Consider the following 23673-nt stretch of genomic DNA (forward strand, 5'->3'; position numbering starts at 1 on the left):
CCCCCCGTCCCCTGAGATGCCCTGACAAGTGCCTTTTTCCCCAACGCCCCCTCCCCCTTTTTTTGGTACCGGGGATCGAACTCGGGACCTTCCGCTTGCGAGGCCGGCGGCAGAAACACTGAGCTAAATCCCCGCCCCCACCCCATATTTTGATACACGGTCTTGCTAGATAGTCCAGGCTGGCCTTGAACTCACTATGTAGTCTCCAATGCTCCACAATCCTCCTGCTTCAGCCTTCCCAGTGCTAGGCTTACAGGGACGGACCGCCACGCCAGGCTTTCCACTTTATAGATTTTTTTAATAGATTTTTTTAAAAAGCAAACACAAATGGAACCATCTCTATTTCTGAGCTTTTCTAGAGAAATTTAGCAGTGGGATCCACATCAACACATCTTGATCTCCCCCGTGTTTAAAATCGTCTACATGGCCCGTCACGGTGCTGAAGTCCCCCATCTAATCCCTCCCCTGTCCCAGACCTGCTGTTTCCAACTTTTTCTACCCCTGAATGCAGGAAGCTACAATGAACATCTCTCAGCAGATCTCTGGGGAGGTGGTGGGGACGCGGGCATCGGGGCCAAGAGGGAGGCTGGGGACCAAGGGGAGCCCCAGGTGGCGCCCCATCCCCACGGCTACTGAGCGGGGAGGCACCAAGAAAAGTCGGTGTATGGTACGCTCAAGCAGGGCCGAAGCCCAGGATTCGGACTCCGTCGCCCCCGGAGACACGGCCTGCGTATTTTTGGTTGCGTAAGCAACGGAATTAGAAATCAGGACAGCGGCCAAGACCTCGAGATCTATGGTGGGTGGGTGGGCGGGGCCAGCGGAACAGATGGGGACCAGGCAAGTTTTGGGGTTCTTCCGGCGGGCAGCGAGGAGAGCAGCTCAGCGGCCCCCAGGTAACCAGTTAGCCAAGTGTAGAGCCTAGGCCCACTGCACAAGGCAGAGGCAGGATTTGAACTTGGATGGGCCACCGAGGATTCTCCACTTCATTTCATGGGAATAAAGTGTCCCACCCACAGTTCGTGGAGAGGAGGATCACGTCCTAAAGAAGCCCCTTGCAAGAGCGCAGGCAGTAATAGCCACATGTGGAGGCACACACCTGTGATCCCAGCACTTGGGAGGCTGAGGCAGGAGGACTGCAAGTACCCACCCAGCCTGGGCAATTTATCAGGACCTGTTCCAAAAGAAAATGAAAGGGGGCTGGGGCTGTAGCTCAGTGAGAAAGGCCTGGGTTCAATCCCCAGGAGCACAGATAAATAAGTAAATAAATATAAAAAGGAAAATTAAAACTCCCAAGTCCACCTCCCCAGTGAGTTCGCTCCCTCTGTGTCTGGGATGGCCAGGGAAGGGGATTGGAAGACGGGTTGCTGGGGCCCCTGAGCTGGGACAGGGGTCGCCTTTGGGGGGGCAGCAGGAGGGAGGGAAGGTGACGGGGTGTCCTGCTGTGCCCCCCACACTCCAGTAGGTACACTTGAACTCCTGTCCTCAGCACGTGGCACTTGTGCCTGAGTGGGGAAAAGCCCCAAAGATATGGAGCCTGGGGATCCAGGCTTGTGGGCAGGGCTGGACTTCACTTCTGGCTCCTTTCAGGTTTTTTGTTTTGTTTTGTTTTGTTTTTTGGTACCGAGGACTGAACTCGGAACCTTGTGCCTGCGAGGCAGACGATGGAACCACTGAGCTAAATCCCCGGCCCCACTTGTTTGTTTTTGAGACAGGGTCTCTCTATGTAGCCCAGGCTGGCCTTGAACTTGCACAGTGATCCTCCTGCCTCAGCCTCCCAAGAGCTGGGATCACAGGTGTGGGCACCAAGCCCGGCATGGCTCCTTTCAGAAAGCCAGCGGGAGCTGCAGAGGAGCCTGGAGATAGAGTGGCAGGGGCAATTGGAAGGTTCCTGTGTGTTTCTAGGTGCTCGGGGACGAGTGGAGGGGTGATTCCATGTCTGTCCATCGTGTTTTAGCAGATGCTGACAGAATCCTTGGTGCTCTTACTGAAAGGTGGGTCCCTGTCACCTCCCCTGGAGTCTGGGCTGGCCTCAGTGACTCACTTGTCACTGTGGGATGTAGCCGGAGTGACTGCTGGGAGGCTGGGGACCTCCCTTGGTGCCCCCATTTGGCCCACATCAGACCCCAAGAGAGAATAGCCAGCCTGAGACCTTCACAAACCGCAGGTCCCCAGAGCCTCGAGCAAAATAAAATGGTACTTCTAAGCCAATAAACGATGGGATGATTGGTCACATAGTCATAGAATCTGAAAAGGGGCTTAAGGAGCCAGGTTTGGCGGTGCACGCCTGGAGCCCCAGCACTCTAGGAGGCTGAGGCAGGAGGATGGAAAGTTCGAGGCCAGCCTGGACAACTTAGCAGCATAGTAAAACCCTGTCTCAAAATAAAAAATGTTAAAAGGGCGGGGGGGGCGCTGGGTGGCCAGGGATGTAGCTCAGTGGTTCCGCCACCGGCTTCACAAGCACAAGGTCCTGAGTTCGATCCTCGGTACCAAAAAAAAAAGGGCTGGGCATGGATGTAGCTCAATGTGAAGGCCCCAGATTCAATCCCCAGCACCTCAAAAAAAAGGGGTGACTGTATTCCAGGGCACGCAGGATATGGTAATGAACATATCAGCATGGTGTCCATCCCCATTAACTAGGGGTGTCACAGAGAACCCGGACACAAGGCAGGTAATTAGGTAACAGGGAGGGTGCAGTGAGGGAGTCATGTGTGGGAATGTGGGGCTCAGCAGGGCAGGGCGGGGTCAGGACAGGTCTCATGGGGCAGGTGACACTGGACCGGCTCTGAAAGATAAAGGGATGACAGGTACAGGGGTCAGGGAGGAAGGACTGAGATTCCGGGCAGGAGGACAGGGGACAGCAGGGGTCGAGGCCAGATCCGGGTCCTGGGTTTCTTTTTTTTTTTTTTTTTTTTAACCACACTGTAGCAAATCTTTTATTACAATAATGCAACCTCTTTGGAACGTCCCAAACAGACCAGACTCCATCCCTGCCATACTACAGGGCAGCGCAGGGTTCACTAAGGAACCCAGGAAGGAGAGGGTTCAGTATCAGGCTGCAGGGATGGCATCACGTGATCAAATCACATGGTGGCTGGGCAGAGCAGAGACGTCATTTCCCATGTCATCCAATGTGCGCCTCACATCTCGGCGTCTCAATGGAGAACAGTTTCTATTCCATATGTTAAGTGCAAGAAGTTGACAGAGGTAAAATCCAGTGAAAATACATCAACTTCAATTCAACTCAGTGAAAAAAAAGGAAAATTAAATTAGTTGTTTTTCAGGGAGAGAAGGAAAGGAAGGCATGGGGATGAGTCAAAACTAGGCCAGGGCTGGTGGCTAGAGTGCCAGCTGTCACACCACACCTTAAAATAAAGCCGCTTTTGTGGATTTTGCCTCTTTTGGTATTGTAAACACGTGCTGTTTACTATCACCCAAATTTGAAACTTTTTTTTTTTTTTTTTGCAAACAAAACAAAACTTAGGGCCGGGGATTTAGCTCAGTGCTGCTGTCACCTGCCTCACAAGTGCAAGGTCCCAAGTTTGATCCCCGAAACCAAAAAAAGACCCCAAAAACCAAAAAATGAAAACTTGAAGTCTTTCAGGCAAATATTCCTAAGGAAAGAAGTCATTTGTTGTAAAATTGCGAGGAAACCCAGGCAAGACCCCACTTCAGATTGGTCAGCATGAACCTGAGCGCTCTTGTCCACTGCTCCTCGGAGTTGAACTGGGTTTTGATGGAATAGGAGCCCGTGCTGCCGCCGGGGTCCTCGATCTTGCCTTTCTCCACGTCCATCCTGTATGGAAGGCAAAACCGCGTCTCGCCCTTCTCCACCTCCTCTTTGAGCTGCTGCACACAGTCCAGGAAAGCCACTATGGCATGGTCGAATTTGTTGTCCCAGAAAAACCGCAGCCCCCCAGAACAGTACAAAGGCAGCTCCTTGGATTTGTCTGCCAGGGACTCCAGGTATGAATGGTTTCCATAGGGAACAAGTCGATACCTCTGAAACTTCAGACCCATCTTATTGGCCAGGACGCGCAGCGGCAGCACTGTCTGGCCCCACGTGGCATTGATCTCGTTCCACTCCACAGGGACGCTGGGCAGGCGCCCCAGCCTGAAGTTGTTGATGGTGCCAAACTGCCCGCTGTGCCAGATGTGGAAGGTGGCATTGAAGACGTTGGTCTTCTTCAGCTTGTCCAGCTGCATCTGCACATAGCACATCTGGTTCTCTACAATCTTCAGCTCATCGTCCAGCTCCAGCTGCTGCCGTTTGAATTCACTATATTCCCTCTGGTACTGGGCTTCCTCCTGGTCCAGCCACTCAGCCTTGGCCTGCACCGTCTCCAGGTTCTCGGCCACCACATGTCGGTTCTTTTCCACCTCCTCCAGCTCCTGGATCAGCCACTCCTCCTCCAGGGCGAGCTCCCTCAGCTCCCTCTGCAGCAGCTCGCCGTCATCCTCATTCATTTGCTCCAGGATCTCCAAACAGCGCTTGTAGTTCTGACACTCGTTCTCGGTGACATTGAGCTGCTTGTCCAGCTGGTCCAGGAGTGTATCTGTGCACTCCTCACACAGTGGGCGGTCCACATCTGTCTGCCCCGACCTGATGTCGAAAAGGTCCCCAGTGACCTTCAGTCTGCGGCTGAGGTTCTCCATGGTGCCGCCGTCAGACGCCTCCCCGAGGAGTGTGAAGCTGTTGGCGCTCTCTGTGGACAGCATCCTGCCTGGGAGGATGAACTGGCGGGAGACGCCATCCTGGCGGGTTTCCCACAAATGGCTCCTCCCCTGAGTTAGCCTCTTCTTCCTGGGTCTCTCCTGGTTTAGCCTGGGCTGTGGTAAGTAATGGAGCTGTGAGCTCCTGGATGGTGACATGCTCCAGGATCTTGAAGCTGGTGTCCAGTTTCACAGGCTGGCTGCAGCGCTGGCACACGAAGCTCACCTGCATGGTGCTGCTGGACACCTTGGACCCTTCCATCCCTCAGGACCCAGGTCCAATCTATCGTGGGGGCGCTGCGGCCTCGGGTCCACCCCGGAGTGAGGCGTCCAGGTCAGCCATCGCCCAAGGCTGGGTTTCTTTCTTGGGTGACTGGCCCAGTGCTTGCTTCTGCAGCTTAGAGGAGAGCATTGGGATTGAACCCAGGACTTTGCCCGAGCCCCAGCCCCAGCCTTTAGTTATTTTAATTTTGAGATAAATTCTCACTAAGTTGCTTAGTTGTCCAGCCTGGACTCGAACTGGGGACCTTCCTGCCCCAGCCTCCCAGAATGCTGGCATCACGGGCGAGCACCGCCACGCCCAGCTCGGCTGGGTGTTTTGCAGCGTGGTGGCAGGAGACACGCAGCAGACACGCCCAATGTGGTCACTGAATGTCGCACGGGTGTTGGCTGAGTTCATCCGGACAGATGAGGTGGCCATGTGCGTGGGACAGGCAGGGGCGGGTTTGCTGCTGAAATTGGCCAGAGAGGCAGAGGCAGAAGCCAGCTGTGATACCAAGGACCTGGTGATCCCGGCCTAGAGTCCCAGGGGTACGTCCCTGCAGAGAGGCCACGGGGAGACACTGGAGGAAAACCCAGAAATCCGGAGCCTGTCGGAGCTGGAAGGAGAAACACTCATTCAGGGGTTACGGCGAGCCCAGCAGTGTGCATGCGTGTCATTCAGCTTCACCCTTAGGCCAGGGACTCGGAATTATTCACTCAGCACCTTCCATGTGCCGGGTACTGAGTGGGTGCTGGGTATGAGCTGGTAGACAAAACAAACACTACCCTTGCTTTGGTGGAGTTTAGGGTCTGTGGATTGATTCTCATTTTCCAAAGGCTCAGAGAGGTTAAGTAACTGGCCCTAGGTCACACAGCAGGGAGGATTTCCAGGGCTCGGGAGCATGGCCAGTGGCCGAGGACAGCAGGGTGGCTGGCCCAGGCTTGAGGGCAGAGGCTCCCTGGTCCAAGGGCCCAGGGCCGGAGAGCTTGGCCGCCATTGGACAGAAGAGCGCATCTCAAAGATGCATCTTGAGCCTAGGGCTGAGGTGTTGGGGGATGAGCAGGGCTGGGGACCAGCTTGAGTGCCTCCTCTTCATAGCAATAATTTTTTCTCGCTCTCATCTGGGACCCATGGACACTGTACTAAGTTCTCACTAAGTTGCTTAGTTGTCCAGACTGGGCTACTTGGGATTCTCCTGCCTCAGCCTCCTGTTTCTAGTGCATCCTCCAGGTGAGGAGACTGGAACTGAGCATCTTGGACCTGCGTTTGTGGCTCCAGCCGAGTGCAGATTCGCGTCCCCTGGGAGCTTCAAGCCCTGGCTGCGTGCAGACAACGACAGGGACTCCTGGGGCAGAGCCTGGCAGCCTTTCCCAAGACCCCTCGGGTGACCCCAGGTCGCAGGGTCCCGCCGGTGTCTCGCGCAGCTGTCGGAAATGTGGGATCTCGGACCACCCTAGCCTGTGAGTCAGGGTCTCCGGGCCCTGCGGGGGACCCTGGTTTGCAAACATTGGGTGCCACCCGGAAGTAGAGGCCCAGCTGGTCCCCGCCAGGATCTCTAGGTGGCTGGAAATAACCAGAGCAACAAGACATCCATTTAGGGACACTTTTTGAAAAAAAATTAATAAAAGTCCTACTCTGATTTATTAATTACCAAAGTTAGATACTGCAAGTTGGGTTATTCTTCCTTTTCTGGTATGAAATTTCCTCACCTGGATTTCGGAGATGTCAGATGTCCTCTCGCCTCCCTTGCTCTCTTTGTGGTTTTTTTAGACAGGGTCTGGCTATGTAGTCCAGGCTGGCCTCAAACTCATGGAGCTCCTCCTGCCTCAGCCTCCGGAGTGCTGGCATTGCAGACATGAGCTACCGAGCCCGGCCCTGCTGCTGTTCTCACTGGTGTTAAATTTAGCCACGTTGCCCGACTGCTCCCCGCGGGGTGGCCAGCTGGCCGGGGATTATGGGTTATTAAGTCTCATCCAGCCGAGGCTGGTTGTCCTCACTTAAAAACCTCACAGACGCCTGGCGACACACAGGGAAGTAAGTGGACGAGGCGCAGCACGGCGATCCTTTTATTACAGCTCTGTTCTGCTCCCTTGATTGCCTTATCCACCCTTGATTTACCGAGAGATTTTTATTTTTTAGCGGAAGGAAAAAAAAATGCAGGCACCTTCTGTGTATCCATCCGCCAGAAGATGGCTTCCTGGTGTAGGAATGTGCGTCTCAGAGCCGTGTTCCTCTCCCGAAAGCAGAGAGGGTTTCCTGGGAATGACTCTGGACGAAGCTTGGGGAATTCCGTGTCGCTCCGTCCTTGGGCCTTGCTGACCTTTCGGGCTCTCGGGTTCTTTTCCTGGGTGCTGACGTCCCGGGTCATGATCGAAAATAAACTGAGTTTGCCATGGAGCTGCCTGATCATTGTTTAGGTTCTCTTTTTCTCTTCAATCTGTACACTATCTTCTTTTGGTTTTTAAAAAAATGTGTATACACACACACACACACACACACACGCACGCTCTTTGTTTTAGAAACACCTTTTTCATAATCTAGTATTTCTTTTGACAAAAGTAAATAAATAAAGTTTACAAGGGGAACCGAATCCCACTGTCCACAATAAAACCTTCTAGGTTTCAGATGTTCATCAAAGATGTGACCTTTGGAGTCTGCCATAAAGTAGTCCGCCATAAAGTAGTCCGCCATAAAGTAGTCCGCCATAAAGTAGTCCCCGTTCTTTTATTTTGTATTTATTTATTTGGTTATTTATTTTGATGTGGTACCGGAGATTGAACCCAGTGCCTCTGCACTGACAGGGTCTTGCTAAGTTGCCCAGGCTGGGCTTGAATTCCCAACCCTCCTGCCTCAGCCTCCTGAAGTGCTGGGTTTACAGGCAGGTGCCACTGTCTCCAGCTTCAGCAGTGTTGACTGGGTCCCACCTATGCCCCCGGGGGGCCACCCTGGGGACTTGAGGTAGATATGTTTTCCCTAGAGGCTCCAGCAAGTGCTCAGCCAGGCGCTTATGTCCGTAGTCCCAGCACAGGGAGGCTGAGGCAGGAGGATCACCGTGAGTTCAAGACCAGCCTGGGCTACGTAGTGAGCTCCTGTCTCAAAAAAACAAAGACAAACAAGAAAAGAAGGGTTCGGGCCTCCAAAATGAGTGGGAAGTTTGGAAACCAAAGCCAAGCTATTTAAGTCACCCACAGTGCCACCCCGTAGAGGTGATGGTTGTTAGTCAAGCATAGTGGCCCACTCCTGTGAGCTCCTCCTGTGAGAAGCTGAGGCAGGAGGATCACAAGTTTGAGGCCACTGTGGATACGTTCTCAGAATGAAAAAAGGGGCTGGCCCATGCCAACCAGGTACAAGACCCTGAGTTCCATGCCATCGTTCTATCGACTGAGTTCTTTTATTGAGTTCAATCCCAAAGTCAACATGACCTCCTTCTAGGTCGTACCCTTTGCTGGGCGAGGAGGTCAGGGTATTTATTGTCTGATTTCTGTAAATTCTTCTTCTCTATCATCTTCGGCCGTTTGGGGCCTCTGCTTTTCCTTCCTAGTACACAGCACAGACATCAGGAAACCCTTGAGCCCCACAGGCAGAGGTGGGCAATGCTTGGGCAGAGCTGGCTGGTGTTCAGTGCCCAGGGCCACTCACCGAGCCGCTGTTCCCGGCATCCCTGGCCCTCACCTGCGTCACTGTTCCCCAACCTCCCCGAGGGCCCCACGGATGGGGAGGAGGGGCCAGCGCGGGGCTGCCTGTCTGTCCTTGGCCAGGGTCCTGCTCCCCTGGAACGAGCCCGACCGGCAGGCAGAACTGACCCGGGCCAAGGCCAGTGTTTCTCTTCCAAGACGGAAGTGGGGGTTGTGCCCTGTGCTGGGGCCACCTTCCCACCTCGGGAGGGACTGGGGACGCTGTCCTCCACTCAGGGACAGAGGAGGGCATGGCTGGAGGGCAGCAAGGCTGGGCCAGGCCCCAGTGCTTCTCAGTCCCCTCCTAGGCCTGGGAGCTCCAGGGGGGCTCCACACAGAGCTGGCCCGGTCCAAAGGTTCTTCAGGGTTCTTCCTGAAAACCAGTGGCAGGAGGAGGAAGTTCACGATGCCAGGGTGTGGGCCTCAGTTCGGGCCTCGGGCTCTGGGCTGAATCCAGGCTGTGCCTGTCCCAGTGGGTGCACCGTGGCCAGCAGGGGCTTCAGCCCTCCGAGTGTGGGCATCTCCCACAGTTACGGGGGCATGAAACAGACGGCAGAGCCCCACTGTTTTCTGATCCCATCCTCACTCAGGCAAACGGGCCGGACCCTCCAGGCGTACAGACATCCCCGTCCCTGACTGCACACTGATGACCCAAGACCCAGGCCCAGGCGCCTCAGGCTGCACCGAGGTTGGCAAGGGGCTGTGCCACCCAGAGGTCCTGAGCGGGGGTCTCCTCTGCCCCTCACAGCCCTGGCCGGCAGCCCCGGGGGCCCGCCTGGCCCATGTTGAGGCTGCCGGTTGCCAGGATTCGATGTGGGTTTGTCTGCCTTCCCCAGCCCATGCCAACCCGCCCAGCAGGCCCCACTGCCTTGGCGACGCATCACAGAGTCCACACAAAGGGAGGCTGCACTGCCTGCTGGGAGGCTGGTGCTGCCTGGTGTCTCCATGGCAACGCTGACATCACGGGGCCGGCTGCAGTAGGGCCCCAGGGGAGGCTCCCAGTGTTCTGGGGAGGAGGCCGGGTGGGTGGGCCTGCCTGCCCTGGGTCTGGGGGGGTCCTGACCCTGCCTGTCCCCACCTTGCCCGGGGCCCGTCTGAGACGCTGTCTCCTGACCCATAACAGAGAGGGCAGTCTTCACCCGGGACTGACTGTGATCATGGATAAGATACAGGGAGGGCTGTCGTGAAGACCATTCTGGTGACTTCCAGGGAAAGGCAGGGGCGGCCTGCACCCCTGGACTGCCTGGGCCCGTGATGTGAGCTCTAGCAGGGGGCTTGGGATTTGGGGAGGGGAAGGCACAGTTACGGGGAGGAGTGGGGAGACTTTAGGGGCTGTAAGTGGCTCAGAGCTTTTTGGCTCCCTGGGGAGCGTCCCTCCTGGGATGGCTGCCTCCCTCTCCTCATTGCAGGGAGGTGGGTGACCCATCTGCCCCTGACCTGGGTCACCTCCCTCATCTCAGGAGGCTTTGCATCCCTACTGTCCCCGGCCTCTGGGAAGACCAGGGTGCCTCGGGGCCCCTTGCCAGGCTGGGAGAGGCTGATTGCCCGGCGCCTGGGCCTTTGCCCCTCTTGGCCACAAAACCACTGCTCCCATAGCCTCCTGCTCTGCTGGCCCACGCCGCACCATTGTTTGGCTTCAAACCGGTTCTGGAAGGGTGGTTCGTCCAGTGTCCTAGGGTGGCAGAGTCACCCATCAGGTGTCCCAGAGGAGGCGGGCACCTGGGGACAGGAGGGCCAGAAGGCACAGTGGGGAAGAAGTCCCTTCTGAGACGGAGTCAGGCAGAGCTGGTGTCCCCAGAGACGCTCGAGGAGCCGCGGGCACCTCCCAAGGCCGCTGACCTGCTAGAGGACTGCAGCCTGGGCATGGGGACCGGCCACACCCTTCCCCTTTGCCCCCATCCCACTCCTCAGGAGACAGAGGCGTCCTTCCACCCCTGCCCTCACGAGGGCCCCGGGGTCTGAGGCCCGGCAGTGCTCACCCATTAGGTCACTGTCCCTTTGAAAGACCGATGCAGAGAGTACCAATCAGCGACATGAGGCACAAGGGCTTCTGTCCCTGCCCCTCTCTGGCCAGGTGCCTCTGCTCTGACCAGAAGCCCTACCCACCCCGGGCAACTCAGGGAGACCATGAAAACATTTTATAAAGCCCTCAGAGTGGTGGCCCTCACCTGTCATCCTAGCACTCTGGAGGCTGAGGCGGGAGGATCACTGGGAGTTGGAGGCCAGCCTGAATTGCATACTGAGACCCTGAATCCAAAAAATTAAAAAATAAAATTAAAAAAGCGTTGGGGATGTAGCTCAGGATGAATACATAGTACTGAAAAAGAAAGGAAGGAAGGAAGGAGGGAAGGAAGGAAGGAAGAAAGGAAGGAAGGAAGGAAGGAAAGAAAGAAGGAAGGAAGAAGCCTTACTCTCAAAGTGGCTGTTGCCACTTCCAGAAAAGCCCTTCCACATAAGTCCTTAGCCCCCAAAAGCCCACCACTGGCACTGAACTGTGGGACCCAGGGGCCGTTTCCCCAGAGGACAGGTCAGTCCTGGGGTGAAAGCCTGGGAGCCCCCGTTCAATGTCCTGGACACCCTGGCCAGTGACCCGGGACCAGGCCTGGTGTCTGTGTACCCAGAGGCTGGGGTGGGGCAGGCGCGAGCCCGTGGGACCACAAAACAGAGGAGCAGTCCGGGGGTCCTGGGGCCCTAGGAGCCCAGCTGAGGCCCCCCCATGCCCACCCACTGTTCCTCTTTCCTGGACTCAGTGACTTGGGGTGGCCTCACCCTCTGCCTCAGTTGTTCCCTCCGTAAAATGGGCACAGAGCTCTCCGGTAAGAAACCTCCCACTGAAAGGCCTGGGTGGCTGGGACCTCTGGCAGTAGCCCTGCCTCTCGCCCTGCTCTGACTCCTAGGGAGGGGAAGGACGTGGAATAAAGCAAAGTGGATCCCGGCCTTCGAGCCTGGGACTGAGAGTCTCCCTCTCTCCTCTGGCATGGCTGGCCCTTGGCTCCCCGTGGCTTTGGTACAAACAGCAAGGACAAGTTACCATTTAACTAGAGCTGGAGCCTGGCCAAGCTCTCCAGCCAGTGGCAAACCTGCAGGACCAGTTCGCAGGGATGAAAGGGCTCCTGGAGAGGTGGGGAGGGAGGGGAGGGCCAGGGCTGGGGCTCAGGGGAGAACACAGATGGTCAAGGGGTGAGCGGCAGGGTCCCCCCACCGCAACTGAGCCAGATGAGCCCCAGAAACCCAGGGGCACTGGGGCGCCAGGCTGGGAGGTCAGATTCGGCACCCAGACCCCTGGACTGAGCGCTGGAAGTGCAGGAGGGGCCTTGGGGATTGACGAGTGTGGGGAGAAGGGGAAGTTACAGTTTACCACTCTTTGAAAAAAAATTCTGTGCCTAAAGTGAGATCAGATTATATTCATTTGTCCTTCTTTTCTTTTTCTTTTTTGAGACAAAATCTCACTACGAAGCCCAGGCTGGTCTGGAACTCTCAGTGATTCTCCCACCTCAGCCTCCTGAATGCTAAGATGACAGGTGAGTACCACCACACCCAGGAGTGTTCCTTTCTTCTTGTCCAATAACAGTCTCCCTTCCTGTCATCCCTTTAGATGCCACATATTAGGGAGAACACACCACCCCTGTCCTGTGTCTGCCTTATTTTGCTCACTGTGATCTCCAGATTCATCCATTTGTCTGCAAATGACAAATTTCATTCTTTTTTATGGCTGAGTAATACTCCATTGTGTATATATACTTTTTTTTTTTTTTTTTTTTTTTGGTACCAGGGATTGAACTCGGGTCCTTGCGCTTGCGCAGCAGGCAGCAAAACCACTGAGCTAAATCCCCGGCCCAATATACCATTTTTTATTTATTTATTTATTTATTTATTTTGGTACCGGGGATCAAACTCAGGTCCTTGTGCTTGCGAGGCAGGCGGCGGAACCACTGAGCTAAATCCCCGGCCCAGTATACCATTTTTTATCCATTCATTGGTTGATGGGCACCGGCTGGTTCCACATCTTGGCTCTTGTGAACTGTGCTGAGTAAATGGCATATAGGTGGCCCTCTGTTGCTGACTTTATATACCAGGGAGTGGCACAACTGCATCAAATGTGGCTCTGTTTTCAGCTTTCTCAGGAACCTCCACACTGATTCCACAGTCCTTGTCCTACCTTACATTCCCACCAGCAATGTCGAAGGGCTCCTTTTCCCCTGAACCCTCACTAGCACTTGGTTTTTGTGTTCTGGATGACAGTCATTTTAACGGGTACGACAGATTCTCAATGTTGTGGTTTTTTGGGTTTTGGAGACAGGGTCTCCCACGTAACCCAGGCCGGCCTTGAACTCACGGTGATCCTCCTGCCTCAGTCTCGAAAGTGCTGGGGTTCCAGGTGTGTCACACCGAGCCTTATTGAAAAACAAATATAAAAATATCTCATTAATCTTTGTGTAGATTCTATGTTGAAACTGTTCTAGATATATTAGGTTAAGCAAAATCTGTTTCTTTTCTTTCTTTTTTTTTTTTTGAGACAGAGTCTTGCTGTGTAGTTCAGGCTGGCCTTGAACTTACTATGTAGCCCAGGTTAGCTTTGAATTTATGATGATCCTCCTGCCTCAGTCTCCTGAGTCCTGGGATTACAGGTGTGTGCCGCTACACCTGGCTTAGCAAAAAGCAAAATCTATTTCTAAAATTAATTTTACTTGTTTGTTTTTTTACTTCTAAAAAAATGTAGCTGCTAGAAATGTCTCCACTCTCTATGCGGCTTGTTGTAGATTTCTGTTGGACATGGGCTCTGCGTAGATCTGCACTGGACAGCCAAAGTTGAAGCAGGTACACCACACCACAGAGGCCGGACGGGCACAGGCCCCAGGAGCCCTGGGCTGGCCGTGGGGGCCTCGTTTTGCTCAGGAGGCCAATGTGCTTTCCCACCTCCGGTCAGGGGTCCACTCTCTGGTCCTCCAGACACACCTGGACCCCTTCTCTGTGCCAGGAGAGGGGTCATAACATGGGGGTGCGTACGGGAGCTGGGCTCTTCCAACCACTTACTACCTGCCCAGGGCTGGGAGGGTGACATTTGCTCACTGGAAACCTCCGCTATCTCCCTGCACAGCTGGGAGTTGTCAGCCTGCAGCTGGGGAGGGGACCACCCCGCTTATCTGAGAGGGAGAAAATGCCAAGCGCTTCAGTGTAGGCGGCAGGTAGCGACCCTTCCTCCCCCCACGCAGAACACAGAATCCAGGGTGTGACTATTTCCGAGCTTGCAATGTATGGGGGCCAAAAATGAAAACAATAAAACAGCGTCCCCTACAACCAGGCGTGTGTATGAGCACGGAGGTGGCACCAAACTGATACGATTGCACGTAGTAACACGCTTAACTGATGCGAAAACCCCCAAATTGTTGGAAGATCAGTACCTAATTCATCTTTCGACATTGGCTTTTGCAAATCCAGAGGTGGAGGGGGCGGGAAGCTCCCAGTCCCTCTGAAATCTGGCCTCGGGCGATAACTGCATTGCACAAAACACTTCCCCACCTCTGCCTCCTAACTGAGAAAAAGTGGTCAACAGTGAAAGACTCCAGAAACCCACAGATTTCGAAGTACGAGCGCCCGCGCTGAGAGTTCGCTGTTTTAATCAAATAAAACCCACAACAAAGTTAATCTGACACATAGTTAATGAGATAATCATTGTTGCACTTCATGGGAATTAGGCATTAATGGGAAGCAGTTTTTATAAATGGTGGTAATTATATTGTTGCCTTTCCTCTGCCAAAATGGAGAAGTTTTTTCTTCTCCTCACGTGACTTCCCTTGAGCGTGCCGTGCCGTCCGTCTCCAGGACGAAATTTCTTGTGGTTTTTGAGTCATTTCTTCACGGTCGCAGCCCCACCCGCCCCTGCCCAGACCACAGACAATGAGCACCTAGGATGTGGCAGGGTGTGAACAAAACCCGGCTGCAGCCTCGCCCTGTGCCCGCTGGGCTCTGTGCTGGACCTGCTACTCTCTCTGCTCTCTGGGGACCCCCATGGGGGGCAGTGGGGACATCAGGCCCTGGGCTTGTCCAGGGTGACCTTGGCTGTGTGGCTAGGAAGGGGGATCCCGGCAGCATAGACCTGAAGCTGCAGGGACCAGAGTCTGAGCTGCAGAGTCCCTCTCTGCTGGTGTCACCCAGACGGCCACTGAGCCCTCCGAGCCCCACCAACCTCATGCAGGCAGTGGGGAAGACCCCAGTGTTCCTTGAGGCTGGAGCCAGCAGTGTTTGTGCAGGCCAGGGGCGGGGCACAGGTGCTGTGGCAGGAGGGGGAGCGCAGCCCTGGGGTGGTCCAGCTCCCGGACTGGTCCAGGTTTCCAGGGCAGAGAGAACCTCAAAGCCTGAGAGCCCCCCCGGGCCTCTCGGGTCACAAGGGTCACCCCGAGGCCCAGCCATGGCTGCCCAGCCGTGGGGAGTCGGCCAGCAGGAACCCCTCGAAACGCAGAGGGGGTTGCTCAGAGGCTGCAAATGTGTCCAAGACAAACTCCTGCCAACTGTAGCCCAGTGCCCCAGGTCTGGCCTCTCCGCCGTCAACAGCCAGGCACAGGGAGGCTGCGTGCAAAGGAACTGTGTGTCCCTGTGGCCGGGTGCCAGCAGGGAGCTCTCTGGAGGCTCAGGACAGACTTCGAACTCCCATGACAGCCTCTGACATGGCAGGCGCTGTCCAAGAGCCACCTGGGAGCCTGCTTAGGACCAGAGCGGGTTTGTGCTCAGCCTCTGTGTCAGACAGGGAGCCCTGGGCCCAAGCAGCTTCTCAGAGGCCTCTAGGTGCGCCACCATTGTGGCTGCAGACAGCGCTGAGATCCAGAGTCCCAGGTTGTAAGCTGGGCGTGGTGGGGCACACCTATGGTCCCAGCACACTGGGAGGCTGAGGCAGGAGGAGCTCGAGTATGAGGACATCTTGGGCAACTGTCTCAAAAACTAAAGAGTTGAGGACAGTGTCCATTACAAAGGCCCTGGGTTCAATCCCCATTACTGAGAAAAAAAGAGTCACAGGCCTAATCAGCTACCTTTGGGGTTGAGCTCCCAGTCTGCCTCTTTCCAGCGGCGAGGCAGCCAGGGTGAGCTACTCATGTTCTGGGAGCCCAGTTTGCTCATCTGTGAAATGGGGCCACTGCTGGGCCTGCTGCGAAGCCAGGGGCGCCTGCTGAACAACACAGTGACTCAGACACCAGCCTGTCAATGCCAGCCATCCTCAGCCACAGTATAAAGATAGTGCTGATTCCGTCCAGAAATACCTGCTGGCCATCGGAGGCAGGCTGTGCTGGGGCAGGGAGCCCCGGGGGAGAGAGGTGACTCAGGCAAGCCCCGCCCTGCCGGAGCCCATGCACAGGAGCAGCCCTGAGCCGGGACTGCAGAGAGCCGGGCCAGGAGGTGGCCAGGTGCTGGGGAAGGCTACCAGGAGGAGGCAGCATTGGAGCTAGCCTGGGCGGAGGCCAAGAGGGGATCGGGTACAGCGGCAGAGGTGACAAGTGTGCGAGCTTGGGGCACACGGAAGCCCCATGTGGCTGCAGGGCAGTATCCCACGGGACAGCAAGGAGGAGACACCTGCCAGGTCTGCCTCGCTGTGTGACCTTGAGCCAAGCACCCTGGTCTTTGAGTCTGTTTTCTCTTCTCCACCCTGAAGAGCTTCTGTTACCCGCTCTCTTCCCTCTCCCATCATCCCTCCCTCAACATTCCACGCCTTTGCCTGAAAAATTCATAGAAAGATTTTGTTTATTTGTTTATTTTTGAGACAGGGTCTCAGCTATGTAGCCCGAGCTGGCCTCGAACTCATGGTGATCCTCCTGCCTCAGCCTTACAGGCGCACACCACCACTCTCTCGCAGAAGGTTTTGCCCAAGGCTTTGAACCAGTGCAGGGGACGAGAAAAAAAGCCCCTCTGGCTCCAATGCAGTAGGCTGCTGGGCCCAGGATGGCTGTGAGACCTGGCTGAAGGTGGAGGGGGGACCCCAGAGCCCTGGTGAACAGGTGTCCCAGGGGCTGAGGGGACGGAGGAGCGGGTGATCGATTCCCTGGCCCAGACACACAGCCTGGGTATCAGTGGCAGGAGCAAGGCTGGGAGCCCAGACACGGGCACCCCTCCCTAGGGTCGGTCTGAACAGGTGGTGGTGCCAGGGGGTCGAGGGGACCAGATCTCCTCTGAACCTTTAGTTTGCGCTCATGCGCCCTCGCCCAGGCACCTGCTGTCTTCACCAGCCTCTGCTTCCTCTGCGGTCCTACCTCTGAATTCCGGTGTTCACCAAGGGCTGGGCAGGCAGCGGCGGGCAATGGGAAGTGGGGACGGGTCTTCCGGCCAGGCCCAGGGAGGCGGGGACTGATGATTGAGCGATGTGTTAGCCAATGGAACACGGGCAGGCCTACTAACCCAGAAACACAAGAGTCCGCCCTTTCTTGGCCCTGCCCCTACAAGGGGTCTTTTTTTTTTTTAACAATACATTTATTGGTACATTTTAGATATATATAATGGCTTGGGGTTTTGGGTGGGGGGTTGTGTTTTTTTTTTTTTGGTACTGGGGATCAAACTCGGGACCTTGCGCTTTCGACGCAGGCGGTGGAACCACTGAGCTAAGTCCTCGGCTCTTCTCTCTTTTTCTTTCCCACTCCTCCCTCCCTTGTTCCTCTCCTCGTTTGAACATTTTTCCATGACTGTTGTACATTTTAGCCCTCATTTCCATTTTCGGTTTCTCACACCAGAGAAACAATGCGGTAAGTAAACGTGTTTGATTTATTTCACTTGAGTATGGTCTCAAGGTCCATCCATTTAGCCATAAATGTCTCAGCTCATCCTTCTTTATGGCAGAGTAGTACAGTACTGTATTTTTAAAAACACCCACATCTTTATCCATTCGTAGGTTGATGGGCTATTGGGCTGTTTCCAAGATTTAGCTATTGCAAATTGTGCCGCTATAAACATGGGTGTGCATATATCACTGTGGTATGATTCTTTTATTCTTTCCGGAAGATACCAAGAAGAGGTATAGCTGGGTCAAATGGAACCTCTTGTTTTAGTTCTTTGAAGAATCTCCACATTGATTTCCACAGTGGTTGCACCAGTCTGCACTCCCACCAACAACGGTGAAGGTTTCCTTTCTGCCCACAGCCCCACCACCATTTATTATTGGTTGATTTCTTGATAGCGGCCATTCTTTCTGGAGTGAGGTTGGAATCTCAGCGTTATTTTCATCTGCATCTCTCGAATGACCAGTGATGTTGAACATTTTTCATATATTTATTTCCTGTTTCTAATTCATCTGAGAAGTGTCTTTTCATTTCAGATGCCCATTTTTGGATTGGGTCTTTAAATTTGAGGGGTCTGATTTTTTAAGTTCTTTATATATTCTAGATAGTAGTGGGCCGGGGATTTAGCTTAGTGGTTCTGCCACCTGCCTTGCAAGCGCAAGGACCCGAGTTCGATCCCCAGTACTAAAAAAAAAAAAGAAAGAAAATAGATAGTAGTCCTTTGAGGAACAGCTGGCAAAACAGCTGGGTTGTCTCTTCACTCTGTTGATGATTTCTCTCTCTGTGCAAAAGCTTTTTAATAAGATGAGATCCCAGTTGTTGATTCTTTGTGACATTTCCTGTGCAATTGAGATTTTGTCATAAACTCTTTGCCTACACCAATGTCTTCGAGAGTTCTGCCTATTCCATCTTCCAGCAGATTTAGTGTTTCTGTTTTAATATTTAGATCTTTGATTCATTTCAGTTTTTTTTGTTTTTAAACCGGGGATCAAACTTGGAACCTTGTGCTTGTGAGGCAGGAGGCAGAACCACTGAGCTAAATCTCCAGCTTTCAATTTTAATTTAGTGTATGGTAAGAGATATGGGTCTAGTTTTAATCTTCGGCAAGTGGAAACTCAGATATTCCAGCACCATTTTTAAAGAGGCTACCTTTCTTCCAGTGAGGGTGTTTGGCTTCTTTGTCAAAGATGAGGTGGCTGAGTATGTCTGGAGTTGTTTCTGCATCTTCTAGACTGTTCCATTGATCCTCAGATCTGTTTCTTTGACAGTACCATGTTGTTTTTATCACAGTAGCTTTGTAGCATAGTTTCAAGTTGGGGATTGTGATACCCCCCTGCCTTGTCTTTATTGCCTAGAATTGCCTTTGCTATTCTAGGTCTCTTCTCGTTCCAAGTGAATTTTAGGATTGTTTTTTCTAATTCCCACAGCTTCCTGGTCCTTGATGCAGACCAGAAAAAAGGAAGAGGAGGAAGAGAAGGAGGAGGAAGAGGAAGAAGAGAAGGAAGAAGAGGAAGAAGAGATGGAAGAAGGGGAAAGGAGATCTGGAGCTGTCTCTTTAAATCTTTCTAGAAGTCCAACAGAAATAGAACATTTATCTGTGTGAAGGCTACACAGGCTTAACTAAAAATGTCAAGTTTCTTTGCTGGAATTTTAACAGGGAACATGATAAGTGTACATTTATTCAGTAATGATCAATTCCGGGTTCTCTTTTGTATGAGATGAAATGGTGACATGCTGCTCAGAAGCTCTGCTTGGTTTTGTTTCATACAAAATCACCTCTTGAAGTTATAATTGCTGGATGAATGTTATCTGATTGTCCTAAACTCTTGCTCTTCTCTCTGTGTTGTGTGCCCTGGGGAGAGGCTACAAAGATGGGATAATAAAAAAGTAAAATGTTTGCTTTAAAAAAAATTTTTTTTTTAATTTTTTTTTTTAGATAGGGTCATGGTGGCTCATGCCTGTAATCCCAACACTCAGGAGCCTGAGGCAGGAGGATTGCTGTGACTTCAAGGCTAGGCTGGGCTACATAGCAAAACCCTGTCCCCAAACAAAACAGGCCAAGGATTTAACTCAGTGGCACCACACCTGCCTTGCAAGTGCAAGGTCCTGAGTTTGATGCCTGGTACCAAAACAAAACAAAACAAAAAAAGGAAGGATTAGAGGTGTGGGCCACCACACCTGTATCTGTATTTTACAGATGAGAAAACTGAGATCAAGGGGTCTGATCAGCTCAAGGTCATGCAGTGAGGTCAAGGTCATCTGGCGGCAGGGACCGGACCCCAGGCTTCTTGGTGTCCTGGGTGTGGAGCAGGTAGGGAGGAGAAAGAGGTGACTCTTTAACTCACTCTGTCTCTGCAGGTCGGGGCCACCGGCTGCCCGGGAGACAGGAGAGGGGACCCCTGGGAACGGACAGCTGTGTGTGGGAGAGAGCAGGTGGCAGAGCAGGTGCAGGTGACAGCAGGGACCAGGAGGATGGGATGGCACAGAGAGGAGCTGGCGCCCCTGCGGCCCTGAGATTCTGTAGGGCCCTAGACCCTGGCCAGGCTGGGTGCCTGGGAACCGGACTCCAAAGGGCCCTGAGTGGCAGAAACAGGAGGGTCTGAAGGGGACACGGGGACCAAATTCCTGGCGCCCAGGCCCTTGAAGAAGAGCCCTGGACTGAGTTCAAATCCTATGCTCAGGTCTGCTCCTGGCCGCTCTGAGGCTGCGGAGCAGAGCTCTCCGGACTGGGGCAGGGCTGGGGCAGGGCCCTCACTGTGTCCACCCTGGGGTCACAGTGCAGGCCGGTGCCTCCCACCCCGGCTGCTGGCTGGACTCGACTTGGGCACTGGCTGGCCCCTCTGGTCCTGCCCCAGGGATGGGCCCAGGCCTTCTGGTTCAGCCAGAAATTCCAGCCCTGGTGGGAGCCAGCTTGGTGGTGACTGGGTGTCTCGCTCCCCTGGCCCCTCCTGTGACCTCTGGAAGGGCGGGGCCTACAGTCACCACCGAGGAGATGAGCTAGGCAACCCACGCAGGCCTTGGGATGGGATTGTGTTTTAAACCAGCTTCACTGAGGTCTAATTTATGCCTAATAAAATGTCCTTGTTTTAGGTGCTGCTGTTCAGTGCATTGATCTTGCATATGCTGCGTGCCCACCTGGCCATACATCGGGAGAACATTTCCCTGAGAGTCCCTTGTGCCTGCCCAGCCCCTCACTTCCTCCCTGGCTCCAGGCCGGTCAGATTTGCCTGCTTCATGAGTTTCACAGCGGAGTTTATTCTCTTGCACCTGAGGGGTTTTTTGCTTGTTTGTTTGTTTGTTTGTTTGCTGTACTGAGGATTGAATTTAGGGCCTTCACACTGAGCTGCATCCCCATCCTTTTTTTATACTTGTACATTTTGAGAACAGGTCTTACTAAATTGCTAAGTTGCCAGGCTCAAACTTGGCTCAAACTAAAGCTAGGCTCAAACTTGCAATCCCCCTGCCTCAGCCTCCCAGAGTGCTGGGGTCACAGGTGTGCACCAACGCACCTGGTTTGACTTTTTACTCAGCATAAGGATTTTGAGATTTATCCCTGTCATTGGATCTATCATGGATCTATCCTTTTCACTGCAGAGTAATATTCCACAGTGTAGACTCACATTGCCACGATCTCTGTATCTCATAGTTTGTTTATCCATTCATTTGCCTTTGGAATGTTTGGCCCCTTCCAGATTATGGCTGCCATGAGCAATTCACCCTTGAACATGGGTATAGGAATCCTTGTGTGGACATGTGCTTTCACCTCTCTTGTGTTAGTAACTGGAAGGAGTGTGGGGGATGCTGGCCATATGGTAAGTGTATGTTCACTCCTCAAGAAACTGCCAGCCTGAATGGTGGGGCACACCTGTCGTCCCAGCATTTGGGAGGCTGAGGCAGGAGGATCACCACAAGTCTGAGACCTGCCTGGGCTCCATCGTGAGGACATTAGTGACAGTCAGCCTTGCTCCTGCAGTCACAGCACAGCAGGTGCCCGGGAAGCAGGCGGAGGGGTCTCTGGGCCTCCTGAGAAACACCCCGCCCCCCACTGCCACCCCCTAATGCTCTGACCTTTGCCAGCCCCAGACCCCACATCCCAGGCACATGGCCCCTCAGGGTGAGCAGCAAGTTCCTCTGGGGTCTGGGGTGATTGTCCCATGTCCTGGCTGGTCCTTGTCAGTTATCCGGCTCTAAACTCCAGGCTCTGCCACCCGGGCCTGGCCCTGTGGCATAGGGTCCCGTCCAGCCCGGCAGGTCTCTAGTTCCGGGATGGGCACCCCAGGGCTGTGCCTGGGACCCCGGCGTGGGTGTGGCCTCCAAAGGGGCAGTGCCTGGTCCATGCCAACATCTATGTGCACCCAGCCGAGGAGCCTGCGAGGGGTGACAGGATGACCGAAGGAAGCAGGGCCTCCAAGGCCGGTGAGGTATGGGGTCCATGGGCCTGGCCCCTGCATGGCGGATCGGCCTGTTTCCTCCTCCACTTCGGTGCAGTCCACCCTGGTGATGTCCCCCCATTCACACCGGTCCTTGTGGGTCATGGGGCCTTGCACATTCTTCTTTATGTCTTTTTTCTTTTCTTTTTTTCTCTGTCTTAGAACAAGGTCTCACTATGTACCCCAGGCTGGCCTCAAGTCACAGCGATCCTCCCAACTCAGCCTCCCGAGCGCTGGCATGACAGGTGTGTGCCGCTACGCCCCGGCTTCAATTCTACTTCCTTAGGGGCGGGGATTTAGCTCAGTGGTTCCGGCGCCTGTCTTGCAAGCACAAGGTCCCAAGTTCAATCCCCGGTACCAAAAAACAAAACAAAACAATTCTACTTCCTTAAAACACTTCTCCATCCAGTGCCTTCTTGGGGGCTGTGTATTTCTGGCCTGACTTCCTGTCCTTACTCTCCCCTGCCTGTCCCTCACCCCCATTACTGAATAATAAAACACGAATCTCTGCTCCTCTTCCATTTCTCACCAAAACAAAACTTAGTTCTGAAGTTTAGCCCCCTGGGATTTGCCCATCTGCCGCCCCCTTTCCTGCTGCATCCCCCACGGGCTCTGAGAGCTGCCACTCAGAATGTAATGCTGCCCCTCTGCGCCCGTTTCCACCTCTGAGTCCTGCGTGTCCTGTCTCTACTGCAGAGACCATTGTCCCAACAAAGCCCAGGAGCTCCTACCTGGCCTGTAGGCCCCAGCTAAACTGTCCCCTCCTCTGTGACTCCTGTGAGCTTGGCTAGCCATGGAACACCCCTCTCTAGCTGGACATTTTGTGCACCTCTACCATCCCAATGCTCAGGAAGGCTGGCTGAGGCAGGCGGATCCCACATCTGAGCCCAGACTGGGCAACTTTGCAAGACCCTGTCTCAATATTAAAAATAAAAAGGGCTGAGGATGTAGCTCAGTGCTAAGGTCCTGGGTTCAATCTGTAGTACTGGAAAAAAAAATCTCCTCTTAGATTTCTGTTTTCCTTTCCTTTCTGCTGTTGCCACTGAATGCCTGAGTCAGGGTCATTTACGTAGAGAGAAGGTCATTTTTCCACTGGAGCCTGGGAAGTCCAAGGTTGGCAGCTGTGCCTTGAGAGACCCTGGCTCCTGCTTCAACCCATGGCAGGGAGCAGAGGGGTGAGTGGGTGCTGCCAGAGAGATCTGAGGGGGCTCTGTCCCTGAGCACCGACCCACACCTGGCTAAAACCTGGGCACAGTGACCATGACAGCTGTGGAGCCTCAGGCGGGTTACTCACCCTCTCTGTTTGCTCATCTGTGAAGGTGCCATGAGCACAGTTCCTGCCTGAGGGTTGTGGGCCAGAAGCCTCGCATCGAAGGTAAAGCAGGCTGGCACGTGTTAAGCCCATGGTAAATATCAGCTGCTGTCACTGAGGTGACCAGTCCACCCTCTGTGAATGTTTCATGGATGAATGAGAACTACAGACCTGAACAAGGTCGTTTTCCACCCGTACCATCTGCCTGGTCTCCAAGATCAGTAGAAGATATTTGACTGATCCCAGGCAGGTGTCACAAGCCTGTCATTCCAGCACTTAGGAGGCTGAGGCAGGAGGGTCACTGTACATTCGAGGACAGCCTGGGCTACATAGTAAGACCCTGTCTCCAAAATCCAAAGCAAACAAGATAAAATAAAGATGTTTGGCTGAGGAAAGATGATCCGGGAACGTTTATCACACTTGCGAGATGAAGGAAGGAAAAAGATTTATTGTTAGTCCCCTTTGAGAAGAAATGAATGTGTGATTACTTCATTACTAATTTATGAAGAGAAATCAGTTCCTGTATCCA

The 23673-nt window shown here is 53.8% G+C and overlaps 1 long non-coding RNA gene and 1 pseudogene across 2 annotated transcripts; one reads left to right on the forward strand and one right to left on the reverse strand.

The window, feature by feature from the left end:
• Positions 1–808: 808 nt before the first annotated feature.
• LOC147821021 (beclin-1 pseudogene) lies at positions 809–7560 on the reverse strand (annotated as a pseudogene). Its single transcript, XR_015447835.1, has one exon. The product of XR_015447835.1 is annotated as a beclin-1 pseudogene (transcript).
• Positions 7561–11754: 4194 nt separating this feature from the next.
• On the forward strand, positions 11755–19090 carry LOC101720724 (uncharacterized). The gene is made up of 3 exons (XR_015447836.1): positions 11755–11826; positions 12085–12167; positions 18830–19090. It is a non-coding gene; the product is annotated as an uncharacterized LOC101720724 (long non-coding RNA).
• Positions 19091–23673: the final 4583 nt, after the last annotated feature.

The sequence above is a fragment of the Heterocephalus glaber genome, unplaced genomic scaffold (genome assembly GCF_053883595.1).
Source record: "Heterocephalus glaber isolate CG9 unplaced genomic scaffold, H.glaber_assembly_v1.0 deba00001773, whole genome shotgun sequence".
Taxonomy (NCBI): Eukaryota; Metazoa; Chordata; class Mammalia; order Rodentia; family Bathyergidae; genus Heterocephalus; species Heterocephalus glaber.